The sequence below is a fragment of the Falco punctatus genome (genome assembly GCF_963210335.1).
Source record: "Falco punctatus genome assembly, contig: scaffold_30, whole genome shotgun sequence".
Lineage (NCBI taxonomy): Eukaryota > Metazoa > Chordata > Aves > Falconiformes > Falconidae > Falco > Falco punctatus.
Window position 1 is genome coordinate 384,561 of NW_027660235.1, and position 12,542 is coordinate 397,102.

The following is a 12,542-nucleotide window of genomic DNA, read 5'->3' on the forward strand; positions in this document are numbered from 1 at the left end:
GTAGCAGAGAGAAACTTGAACAATAAGGTTGCTTGAGCGAGATGTGCATGTGACAACTTGGGAAAAGGGATATCCCAACTGGAGTGCAACAGTGTTTCTATGTCTGGCAGAGTGAAATCTTTCAAGACCTGAGTTTAGACAGTCTAAAATAAATTGTTAGTATTCAGAAAACCCGTCTTAAACCTCTTTTGCTTCCATAGTGTTATGGAAGTCAACTGCTATTGTAGAGAATTAATGATTTTTTAATACATATTAACAAATACTACTATTTTAACTTGAGGCAGTTGAGTGAGAAATACTCATGTGTAGCATTTGAGGGAATGTCAGCATAAATCGCACTTAGAGTAAGACTGCATTTTTAATTACTGTACTCGTTAAGATTCGATGATGCCATAAGGCTAAGGCCTTTTATCACAGATTGGTTCGGAACTAAAAGGTGTGTGCACATGTAGATATGCACATGTGTGTTATTTTCCTTAATTGGCTACAAAATAATATAATTAAGTTGGGGACTAGATCTTGGGAATTTGTCTATTATACTTCTGTTTGTTAAGGAACGTGCATAACACACAGCACCCATGTAGGCTTGGCTTGTGGCATACTTGTCAAATTTAGCGTAGACACTCAGACAGATAAGCAACGTACTCTTCTTGTGTGTATCACCTACAAGCCATTATGGCTTAGTGTGTAAATCTGTATGGAACTATTGAAAAATCCACTTATGAATGTATATAGCTTAGAACTAATTTTTTCCCTTTGTTAATTCTTTGATATCAATGAGGTATTCTTCAGAAAATGTATGGACTGGTTGGTTGCATAAGGGCAGTTGTTATTTGGACAGAAAATTGTTAATGGTCAGGGATTTTCCACTAAAATATTTGCAAATATTCCTAGTCAAACATCAGTTTGGTTTCTTTTTGGGTTTTGAGCTTGCATTAGTCCACGTTCAGAACTTTAAAATTGCCTTTGAGTTTTTTAAACTTTTTTTATCACTGGAACAGAAAGAGCATCTAAATTAAAGCTTCAAGCTAACTTTTTTTTTCAAGTATTTCTGGAATTATACTTCTGAACTGAGATTTTATAAGTTGGCTGTGTATTTTCCTGTGTTAAAACGCTGTTATTGAAAATGGTCAACCAAGCCTATGTTGCCCAAAATAAAAAAGGGGGAATTGTGGTTAACTGGCTAGCTGAAAAAAGGTCTCATAGACATAGTCCAGCTGGCTGGACAAAAATGCACATCGCTCTCAGCTTATCTGAAGTAAAGCAAAATACACCGTCTTTGGCTGTTTTTGTTACACAATAACAGGAAGATTTTGGTGGGAAAAGAATGTTGCGGGTGGGAACAGAAAACGACAGAAGAGAAACTAGGGGCGGGCTTGGTATTTAGGCAACTAACCAATAATGAGCTTAACTTTTGTAATATGTATGAGCTAATTATAACAAGATATAAAAGGAGACTCTCAGGGACAATAAACGAAGTCTGCTGATCACTCATTTTGAGTGACTGTGTCTTCCCTCCATTGCAACACAGCCCCTGTGTGCCCAGCTCTGCCCTGCAGCCGCTCTCTGTCTGCAGGCAGGAACAAACAGCTCCCCCAAAGCCTGAGGGAGAAGGAGAGCTGATGCTGGTTTCATCTGCAGCGTGCTGGGGAGGGAAGGCACTTGCTCAGCTTCCTCATCAGCCTCCCTGTGATGCTTTCAGCATCTCAGCCCCTGCTCTGACCTGCACAGCTGAGTTTCCATTGCCACCAAGCGGAGCCACAGAAAAGTGGCAGCAGAGATTCAGGCAAGCACAGAGCCAAGCAGGAAACCCCTGCCATGAACATATGGACAGGGGCTGAGAGGCAAGTCTCCAAGTACGGTCCAGCTGATAAGCGGGGATGTGCTGGAGCTTGTGGGCCATCAACCTTGGGAGGACGGCCATAAAACCTTGGCAGGATGGCTACAAACCTCGGGAGGACAAGGCATGTGAATAGGTAACAACTGACAGGAGGAGTCAGGCTGAGTAAAGATCAGGGAATGAGGAACAGATGGCCCAAAAGAGAAGTAACAACTTTGTGCTGATTGATGACTGTTGAAACTTACTTAAAGCGTTCTTTGTTTGCAGTTAACCAATGAGGGATTGCCTAGTATGTAATGTGTAGTTTAAAGAACCAATCTGTTTAAACCGCGCGGCCTCTGATAACATATATAAACTTGTGATTGTATACATTAAATCGACATTTGCTTGCATCAAGCAGCGTCCCGTCTCTCATCGCGGCAGTTGGAGCCCTGCCCCTGTTTCCCTGCAGGCTGTAGGCACCATCTCGCTACCCTGCCTTGCTCTCACCCCAACATCGCCATGGGCTGATCCAGGCTCCCTCTGGCTGAGCTCTTGCACCGCAGCAGGACCCCTGGAGTGACAGTTCTTCCTCCCCATAGTCACTCTCCACCATCAGAGCTTGCCTTTGTCACATTTTTTCCTCTCTTGAGATTTTTCCCACTGCCCAGCAAAGCTTTACCATCTCAGAAACTACGCTTCAAGCAGGGAACCCAACCTGTTCGGGGGTTTTTTGTGGTCTTTCCCCTCAAAAAATGAAGTCACCTCCACATGGTCTTCCAAACCACATGGCTGCTGCTGGCCTTTCAGCTGTTTCCAGAGACGTGACCAAGCCCTGTGCCTGCTGCTGTCCTGTCATGTCCACAGGCAAAATGGACATGACAAGCCCTATCCCAGCCCTTCTCCTGGATGGGGCCTGTGGGGTCCCTTGGCAGAGGGACTGTCCCAGCCACGTTCCTGATGCTGGCCTGTCACCTCCAGAGGCAGAACTGACCTCACAGGCCCCTCACAACCAGGCACGTCCTCCTGCATGAGGAGTTCCTGAGACCCAGGTGCCCTCCTAATACCAGACCCCTCCATCACCCTCCTTTTGTCCAGGGATGTGACCACCGAAAAACAAGTTTGTTTTTCTCAGATTTATCAAATACCTTTCCCGCAATCCATTTGAGTGGAGAAACATTCTTCAGATGAGCTCCTCTATTTGTGTTGACACATTCTGTAGATGCTCTTATATCTCTATGGTTTGTTTTTTGGTTGGACTGACCTTTAACTGCGCAGCTGAGGCAGGGTCAGCTAGAGCAGCCTGCTCAGTAACTGGTCTAGGTAGGCTTCCAATACCATAGAAGCACAGAAACAGAATCATTGAGGTTGGAAAGGACCTTAAAGATCATCACATCCAACCGTAACCTGAGTATCAGTAAATCATCGCTGAACCATGTCCTAAGCACCGCAACTGTGTATTTCTGAAACACCTCCAGGGCTGGAGATTCCCCCAGCTCCCTGGGCAGCCTGTCCCAATGCTTGACCACCCTTGCAGTGAAGATGTTTTCCCTCATATCCAATCTGAACCTCTCCTGGTGTAACTTGAGGCTCTTGCCTCTTGCCCTGTCACTTGTTATCTGGCAGAAGAGACCTACCCCCACTCATCTACAACCTCCTTTCAGGTACTTCTAGAGAGCAGTAAGGTCTCCCTAAAGCCTCGCCTGCTCTAGACTGAACAAGCCAAGTCCTCTCAGACCCTCTTCACCCAAGCAAGGCTCCAGACCCTTCACCAGCCTTGTTGCCCTTCTCTGGATACACTCCAGCAGCTCAACGTTTCTCTTGAACTGAATGGCCCAAACCACAAACGCTTTGTTTGACGTGTGGCCTCAGCAGTGCCGAGTACAGGGGGTCCATCACTGCCCTGGTCCTGCTGGCCACACTGTTTCTGATACCAGACACGATGCTATTGGCCTTCTTGGTCATCTGCACACAACTGCTGGCTCATGCTCAATCATCTGTCAATCCTCACCCTCAGGGTACTTCCCCACAAGGCAGCCTTCCAGCCACTCTGCCCCAAGCCTGCAGAGTTATGTGGGGGTGTGGTGAGCCATGTGCAGAACTGGCACTCCTCCTGGATGAACTTCATACAACTGGACTCAGCTGAACACTCCAACCTGTGCAGACCCCTCTGCAGAGCCTTCCTGCCCTCAAGGAGATCAGCACTTCCACCCCACTTGATGTTGTATGCAAACTCACTGAGGGTGCATTCAATCCAGACCATTGATAAAGTTCTGAAGCAGGACTGGCCTCAACACTGAGCCCATGGATCACCAGTAATTATGGGTCGTCATGTGGGTGTCACTCCATTTACTACCCCTCTTGGGGCTTGGCTGTCCAGCCAGCTTTAACCCAGCATGGAGAACACCCACCGAAGCCATGAGCAGCCAGGTTCTCCAGGAGAATGCAGTGGGAGATGTTGTCCAAGGCTTTTTTAAGGTCCAGGTAGAGAACACCCCCAGGCTTTCCCTCATCCGCTAGGCAGGCCACCTTGTCACAAAATGAGATCAGATTCATCAAGCAGGCCCTGCCTTTCATAGATCTGTGCTAGCTCGTCCTGACCTCCTGGTTGTCCTATGCTTGCTGTTGGCTGTTGTTCAGGATGATCAGCTCCACAACCTTCCTGGCACTACGATCAGGTTGACAGTCCTAGGAACCTCTTTTCTACGTTTCTTGCAGGTGGGCACCACTTTGACTAACCCCCAGGCTTCTGGTGCCTCCCCAGTATAGCCAGGAGTCTTGATAGTCACCCCTGGGGGAATGCATTTAGAGAAACAGACCAACGGTTTTCACAGTGTTCCTGGATCACGGCATGTCCATAGCCAAGGACACTTTCCAAAGCACTTTGTCCTCCCTGGACATGAGGTTCACCTGCACCACATGTCCTCTGGGGCTGCAGAGGCAACACAGACAGACATGTCCTCTCCTGCCAGCACTGCACAGTCCAGCCCTTTGTCCCTCTGGTCTTGAGGACAGCTGGGTTTCCTCTCCTTAGGGACATTGCATTTCACCGTTACAGTGCCACCTGCCAACCACCCCAGTATGCTCTGCAGCAAAATTTAGCATGCATTGGACTTTGGGCACTTGGTACCCGCTATTTTTGTTACATGTTTGATCTTGGCCCTGGTGCCACAGCTGAGGTCCAACGCGTCCCTTCTCTGCCAAAAAGAACCTAAACCAGGGAGAGCAAGGGGCCAAACTCTTACTTAACCAGCCTGAGGAAGCCTTAGGATCAATGACCTCACATCTTACTGGGGACTTTTCTGACCCCATGGGTTTACATGGCAAGGGTTTGGGAGCGGTCATGGGGTTTGTAGGGCTGACAAAGGTGAGAAGAGGTCAAGAGTTGGCCCCATGGCCAAGAAAGCCACATTCGGCTGGCTCTGAAATGGACCTGCTACCTCCCTGAGCTCATAAGTAATTCTAGCTGTGAATTCTCTCTGTGAAAAACCAATGCAAGAAAGGACATAAGACAGTGTGCAGCGTTTGTAAGAGAAAGGCGTGAGAAACAAGGCACAGGAACAGCCCTACAAAACCAAGGGAGTGAAGAAGGAGGGGGAGCAGTGAGGGAGAGGCTTGCTGGGCTCACGGAAGCCAATGGTCAACCCACTGACCCCGACATTCACAGGTCAGCACAGTGACAATGTTCCTTTAGGTGTCTGTAGGTTCTTTACATCAGCATTTTAGCATTGCTGCCAGATGGGCCAACAGCTGTGATGCTCAGCTGGACCTGAAACCCTGTGTCACCCCTGTCCACCTTGGCTCCAGCAGCAAAGGAATGATGGAGTCTCATCTCACAGGGGCAGTGAGGCAGGAGAGCAGCGGAGTGCAGGTGCCGGGCCTCAGGGTGGCAGGCTGTGGCCAATGCTGGGAACTTTCACTGGGCAGTATCACTCAAGGGAGAAGAATTCAGTGCAAGTGGTCACAAGGAGGCCATGAGGCCCCAGGGCCAGAGGACAACTCGCCTTCTCATAGGCCTTGGTTGCAGAAACAATGGCCGTACGCAAGGGGACAACCCTTGGGTTCTCTTGGTGACTTCCAGCCTTGCCCGTGCCCTTTGCCTTCCATCTCACGCTGTCCTACGCTGTCCCACGGCTGATGCTTTTCCCCGGCAGGCTGCAGGCACCCATCTGGCTTCCCCACCTTGCTCTCACCCTGCCCTTGCCACACATGCACCGATGTCTGCCCACCCTCACACGCTGTTCCTGCAAACACACACACATGGACTGATCTCACACTCCTTCTGGACGACGTCTCCCACCACAGCACAAGCCCTTGAGTGACATTTCCTCCTCCTGACCTCCAGTCTCCACTTTCCCAGCTGCACTGGCTGGCAGTGCTTCTCCCTCCTGCTCTTCCCTACCTCCAAGGAAAGCTCCACCACCTGGGAAAACACCCTTCAGGCGGGCATCCCGACCCGTCACCCTCCTGGTGGCCTTTCCCCTGACCATGCCACGGCCTCACCGCGCTCTTCCAAGGCTGCGAGCCTTTCAGCTTCTCGCATAGACACGAGCAAGCGGTGTGCCTGCTGCTGTGCTGCCATGTTCTCAGGCAGCAGCGATGTGACACGCAAGAAAGAAGCCCCTCGGTGGAGTGAGCCCAGGTCCTTAGGCAGAGGGGATCTCACAGCCCATGTGCCACCCAGGGGCCCTTCTGCTGGCCCTCCCGAGACACGGGCAGATGGAGCTTAACAGCACGTGTCCCAGCCATGAGTCAGGGGCTGCCCTACGCGCTGTTTCAGGCAGAGGTGACCTCACCGCCCCTTTCCCAGGCACATTGCTGCTGTTGGGCTGTCCCCTCCGCAGGCAGAACTGGCCTCACTGCCCCCGTCACAGCCATTGGCTTCCTGCTGGGATGTGAGTCCCTGAGACACAACTGACCACGAGATACCGCCCTCAGCCGTCACCCTCCCCGTGGCCCAGCACCCCAGCAGATAAAGGGAAGCTTCTCTCAGCACATTTATCTCATGGATTTCCTACCTATTATTTTGGGTGGAAGAACATTCCTCAGGGGAACTGCTCTGTTTCTACTGGACCCTGTTTTGTCTCTGCTTCTGCGCCTCTGTTTTCCCTTCTTCCCCCTGCTATCCCATCCCAACTGAGCTCTCCAGGGAAGTGAGTCAATGAGTCCTAGAATATCTCAGGTTGGGAGAGGCCCCTGTAAATCCCCTTGTCCAGCTGTCCTGCTGAAGGCAGGGTGAACTGGATGGCATCTCTCAAGGGCTCTGCCCACTTTGGCATCATCCACAGAAGGGTCTGAAAAGCCACTTTGTCAGCTTGTACTGGGAGACAATCAAGACATTCAACACAGTTGGCCCAACTGCTTGCACTGGAAGATGTCACTAGTCAGTGGCCAACAGGAGGACTTGACCACTGGTGACATTTGGTCTTGAGCCCCTGTGGCGTATGATGCACCGACTCTGGGAGCGGATTGAAGGCACAAAGACACTTGAAGACACCTCGAAGACACTTTACTAAAATCAAGCAAGCCTTTTATACCTTTGCAGGGGGCTGACGTGTCAGCCTGTAACTGTGCTCTGCAACTTTCAGCTCTTGGCTCTTTTTTTATTACAGACACAGCAGCTCAGCAGCTCCCTTTATCTACAAGGCCACAAGCTCTGCAGACCACTCCCTATCTTCAAGGTTCTCCTCTTGCTCCCATGGCTTCCTTCCAACAAGCATAACTGTGTCTCTCTCCCAAGGTCGGGTTTCGCTCCCTGACGCCATTGAGCTAGCTCGAGACATAGCCACAAGCCGCCAGCAACTTCCCACCCACAGTGTCCTCCATTTCTTCACTCCAGAAGTCACCCATCTGCCTCTACAGAAAGTGCAGGAGAAAAAGTCAAACCCCTTGCAAAGGTCCAGGTACAAACCATCCCCTTTGTTCCTCAATACGTATGGGTGCAGCAATCCCTTTGATGTCCCACAACTACCTGGAACTGGCTGCAGGAGTATTTCCACCGTCATTTCCCCAGACACTACGGTGAGGATGACCAGCCTGTATTTCTCCCAACTGTCCTTCTTGCTTTTCCTGAACAAAGGCTGGATGTCTGCCTTTTGCCAGGACCCCAGAACCTCCCTGATTGCTCGGACACATTTGAGGGCACCATCCAGAAAGGGTGCCGTGATCAGACAGAGGCACTTGCAATGACCCTGCCCAAGGCAGGTGAGATGAATCTCCCTGGGACAGTGGCCTTTGTTCCTGCAGTCACACACAGGAACGGCGGTGCCCTGGGAGGTGTCCCCACCTCAGCTGGCCTCATGCACTGCTGCCATGGTTGAACCCCAGCCTCATGCACACAGGGGTGCTCAGAGGCACGAGCCCGTCCCTGGCACGTGCGGAGGCAGAGCACTGCAGCGGGCACAGTGACTGCCTGGCCTCCTGCTGCCCCTGCCAGAGGCTGGCAGCACCTCAGCCCGGGGGTGTCGCGCCCTGCTCGGCACCTCGCGGAGATGGCCCTCGTCATGAGCAATGGGCACGGGGACCTCGGTTCAAGGAAGCACGTTGCAGTGCTGCATTCAGGTGGTCTCCACAAATCCAGAACATTTGATGGAGGCCAGCACCGTCACAGAGTGCCCGTTGCCTGCCCCTGCCTGCGCTCACAGGACTGCCACGCAGCACTGCGGTGACCAAGCTGCCAGAGCACTCAGGCCTTACACCAAGGCAGGGGGTCAGAAGGAGAGTGTGGAAGTGGAAGGAGGACAGCACTGGAGAGCCAAGAGGTGGTGTTCCCTGGTACTGCTGCCATGCCAGGAACCTTTTCCCCTTCGTCTGTGGACAAGGGAACTGTCCCTGCAGCTCCAGAAAGGCCTTGGAAGAAAGAATCCCAGGAAAAACATAGTGGTTTAATGGCCCTTTGGCTTTGTTAGATGAAGAGAGAGCAGGACACCTTCTGAAAAGAAAATCACAGAAGGAATTAGAATGGGGATGATACCTTTATCAGAAATGAAATACCATGAGAAACTACAACAAATTCAGGAGACAGTCTGGGTCTGTGATGAATTACATTATAAGTGCTATTCAAAATTTTATTCCTTCAGAAGAAGATCCAGCTATCAGTTTGCACATTGCACCCTTCAGCTCTTCATTCCTCATGCTGTAGATGAGGGGGTTCACTGCTGGAGGCACCACCGAGTACAGGACTGACACCACCAGGTCCAGCGATGGGGAGGAGATGGAGGGGGGTTTCAGGTGGGCAAATGTGCCAGTGCTGAGAAAGAGGGAGACCACGGCCAGGTGAGGGAGGCACGTGGAAAAGGCTTTGTGCCGCCCCTGCTCAGAGGGGATCCTCAGCACAGTCCTGAAGATCTGCACGTAGGACAGCACAATGAAAATGAAACACCCAAATAATAAAAAGGCACTACCCACAATTAGCCCCACTTCCCTGAGTAGGTGTGTGAGCAGGAGAGCTTGAGGATCTGTGGGATTTCACAGAAGACCTGTCCCAGGGCATTGCCTTGGCAGAGCGGCAGTGACAGTGTATTGGCCGTGTGCAGCGCAGCATAGAGAAACCCACTGGCCCAGGCAGCTGCTGCCATGTGGACACAAGCTCTGCTGCCCAGCAGGGTCCCGTAGTGCAGGGGCTGGCAGATGGCCACAAAGCGGTCATAGGCCATGACGGTGAGGAGAGAACACTCTGCCGAAAGGAAAAAGACAATCAGGAAGAGCTGTGCAGCACATCCTGAGTAGGAGATGTCCCTGGTGTCCCAGAGGGAGTTGGCCATTGCTTTGGGGAGAGTGGTGGAGATGGAGCCCAGGTCGAGGAAGGAGAGGTTGAGGAGGAAGAAGTACATGGGGGTGTGCAGGTGGTGGTCGCACACTACGGTGGTGACAATGAGGCCATTGGCCATGAGGGCAGCCAGGTAGATGCCCAGGGAGAGCCAGAAGTGCAAGAGCTGCAGCTCCCGCGTGTCTGCAAATGCCAGGAGGAGGAACTGGGTGATGGAGCTGCTGTTGGACATCTGCTGCCTCTGGGCATGGGGACCTGTCACAGGAGAAAAAGACAGTGATAATTTAGGGGAGACTTCTGCAAGCAAAATCAAAGCCATTTCCCACAGACCATCCCCCCGTCACACACAGACATCCCTCTCTTTTCTCGGAGACCTTCCTGCAGCTGTGTGGCTGCAGCCCTGCTTGGTGCTGGCTGTGTGGGCGATGAAGAGCAGGGCATCTGCCCACGGGCTCTTGACCAGCCAGCCCCACTCTGCAGCAGTGGGTGGGGGCAGGGACCAGTCCTGGTGTTTAACTTTGTCCTGTGAAACCAGTGCCAACGCAGAAGGGCTGGTCAGCGTCTGCAGCACCAGTGCTAAGGACCAAGAAGGGTGAAGGCATTTTAAGACAGATTTAGTTTTTTTCACAGCTCCCCCATCTCTCCTGTTAAGTATTCTCGGATGTCAGAAAAGCAGAGCATTCTTGCTGCCCTCAGGTGGAACAGAGTGAGGTCTGTGAGGCAAGAGGATTGCTAGTGGGTGAGTGCCCAGTGAGTCGAGGTGGTCTGTCCTGCTGGTTCCCGGTGTCTGTGGGCTTGCACCTTCCTGAGATGAATGGTGGCCACACTCCCATGTTACCCTGAAATACCACAAGGCACTGCTGAGAACAGACTGACCCACCACAGACCAGTAAAGGTTGTAGGCTTTCATCAGAACTCAGCATCCCACCCACAGCAAAGGATACAGAGCTCATTTCACCCACCCCAACAGCATTTTCTCCATCACAGAAACTCTAAGCCTCTATGTGGGGCTTTCAGATCACTAATGGGTGCGAGGGGACAGGTTTCCATTCTGGAGGGCAACGCACTGCTTGGAAGGGAACTTCAAGGAGGTAGCCAAGTGCCCTAACAAGAGCATCAGGTTCAGGGAGAACCAGCTCCTTGCCCAGCCCCACATAGGGCATTGCCCACAGCCCTACAGCTGAGAGGAAAGCTGGGACACCTGTTCCCATGGACACACCTGCAGGAGAGGACCCCCAAGGTCAGAGTGTGACTCTGCAGCTGAAACACCCATCCCCAGAGAGCCTGACAGCAAGAGCAAGAGAATAAAACTAACACCAAAAGGCAGAGAAAGAAGTAAAATTGCACTGACGGTCTAGGTAAGAGTGTCCAGGGTGAGCGTGCCAGGCACTGAGGGAAGCGTTGCCCTTGCCCAGCTCTGCTCGCCACCTCCCACACACCAACATTGCCGGGCAGCTGCTCTCAGCCCCTGTGCTCTGCAGAGGGACCGGGGCACGTGGCTGCAGAGCTGCACCGCGGCTCTGCTGGAGCTCTGGCTGCAGAGGGGGTGGCTCACACCTCGGGACCCCCAGCCCTGAGGGCAGAGGCTTTGCTGGGGGGAGAGCAGCCAGGGGGATGCCTCAGAGAAAGGGGTCTGCACTGCACATGGTCAGAGAGAGCTTTCTGATTCTGCTTTCAACAACAATTCTGTCTGAAGTTTCCTACCAGTCCTTGCAATATCCTGGATGTCAGGAGATTTTCCTTGTGGGAGGTATCTCCCTGTGCCAGGTCTTTCCCTGTCAGCGCTCACAGACCACATCTCTGCCTCTGTGCACTGGCCCCGCACAAACGTGCCTCTCTGCAGGGCACTGGCTGGGCGCAGGGTCCTGTCCGCAGGGGGAAAAGGGCAGCTCAGAACGACCCTGATGGCTCCAGCAAAGGTGCTGCTGCTGCTGCTGTTCATAGGCGGAGGAGTGGCTGAGGGCACTTCAGGAGGCTCCTGGCAGACCTCCTCATCACTCAGAGTTACAGCTGGCAGTCTCAGGGACATCTTCAAGCTCGAGATCTCCATTAACATTTCTGCCTTCCCTCTCCTGCCCCCAACAACAGAAAGCTGAAAACACAGATTGAGGAGAGCCCTGGATTTATCATAGCAATCCCTGCGCTGACCTTCGATACGAAAAGTCGACATATTCTGAGGGTAACCTATCCTTGTAAGCAGCGCTCAGCCATGCAGCACACTCTCAACAGCAGAGAGATCCTTCCCTCTCGGGGCTCAGTCCATACGCCCCCAGAGCTGTGGGGAGCCCCCCGGCAGGCTGAGAGCTGCCCCTGGCAGGCGGCAGAGCCCCTGCCCCAGCACACAGCCCCCGCGGCTGCAGGGACCCTGCTGGCAAGGACAGCCCTGGGCACCCCTGCCTGCACAGCCACCTTCACAGCCCTGCAGCCGGCCCTGGCACAAGGCAGCCCACATGCCCTGGCCCTCCCATGCTGCAGCAGGGAAGCCCTGCTCTGCAGCACACTGGCCTCCTCCACAGCAAAAGGCTCCCACACGGTCCCACAGGCTGGGGGGGGCCCAGCTGCTGCAGACCCGGCTAGCAACTGCAGAGGCATTGCCCTGCAGCCACACACTTACCAGCTCAAGGGCTCTGCAGATTTCTCCAGCAGGGAGCTCTCAGCAGCCTCCCACCAAGGTCTGCTTTTGAGCTCTCCCTGCCTCCCTCCTCTGCCCCTCTGGGCTCCCTCCAGCTGTCCCTGGGGCTGCAGGGGAACCTGCTGGGCAGCAGGATGAGGCAATCCCTCATGGGCCTTGCCTCACCTGGGGGGACACACTTATTTCCAGCACTGGCAATTCCCTTACTAGAAAAAGTTTTCTGCATGAGCATCAACTTTTGTTAACCCATTACTAGACAGGACACCAGGAAGACTGCAGCAAAGGATCCAAGTACTCCTAACGGAGCGTGTGTGTACGTGTGT

At 52.7% G+C, this 12,542-nt stretch overlaps 1 protein-coding gene and 1 pseudogene across 4 annotated transcripts in view; both read right to left on the bottom strand.

Annotated features, from left to right (window-relative positions):
- The window catches only part of LOC308057440 (uncharacterized protein), a 279,898-nt gene that overhangs the window by 63,820 nt on the left and 203,536 nt on the right, over positions 1–12,542 (bottom strand). The gene's annotated exons all lie outside the window — the stretch shown is intronic.
- Positions 8,155–10,131, bottom strand: LOC308057441 (olfactory receptor 14C36-like; annotated as a pseudogene). Its single transcript has one exon. The product of its transcript is annotated as an olfactory receptor 14C36-like (transcript).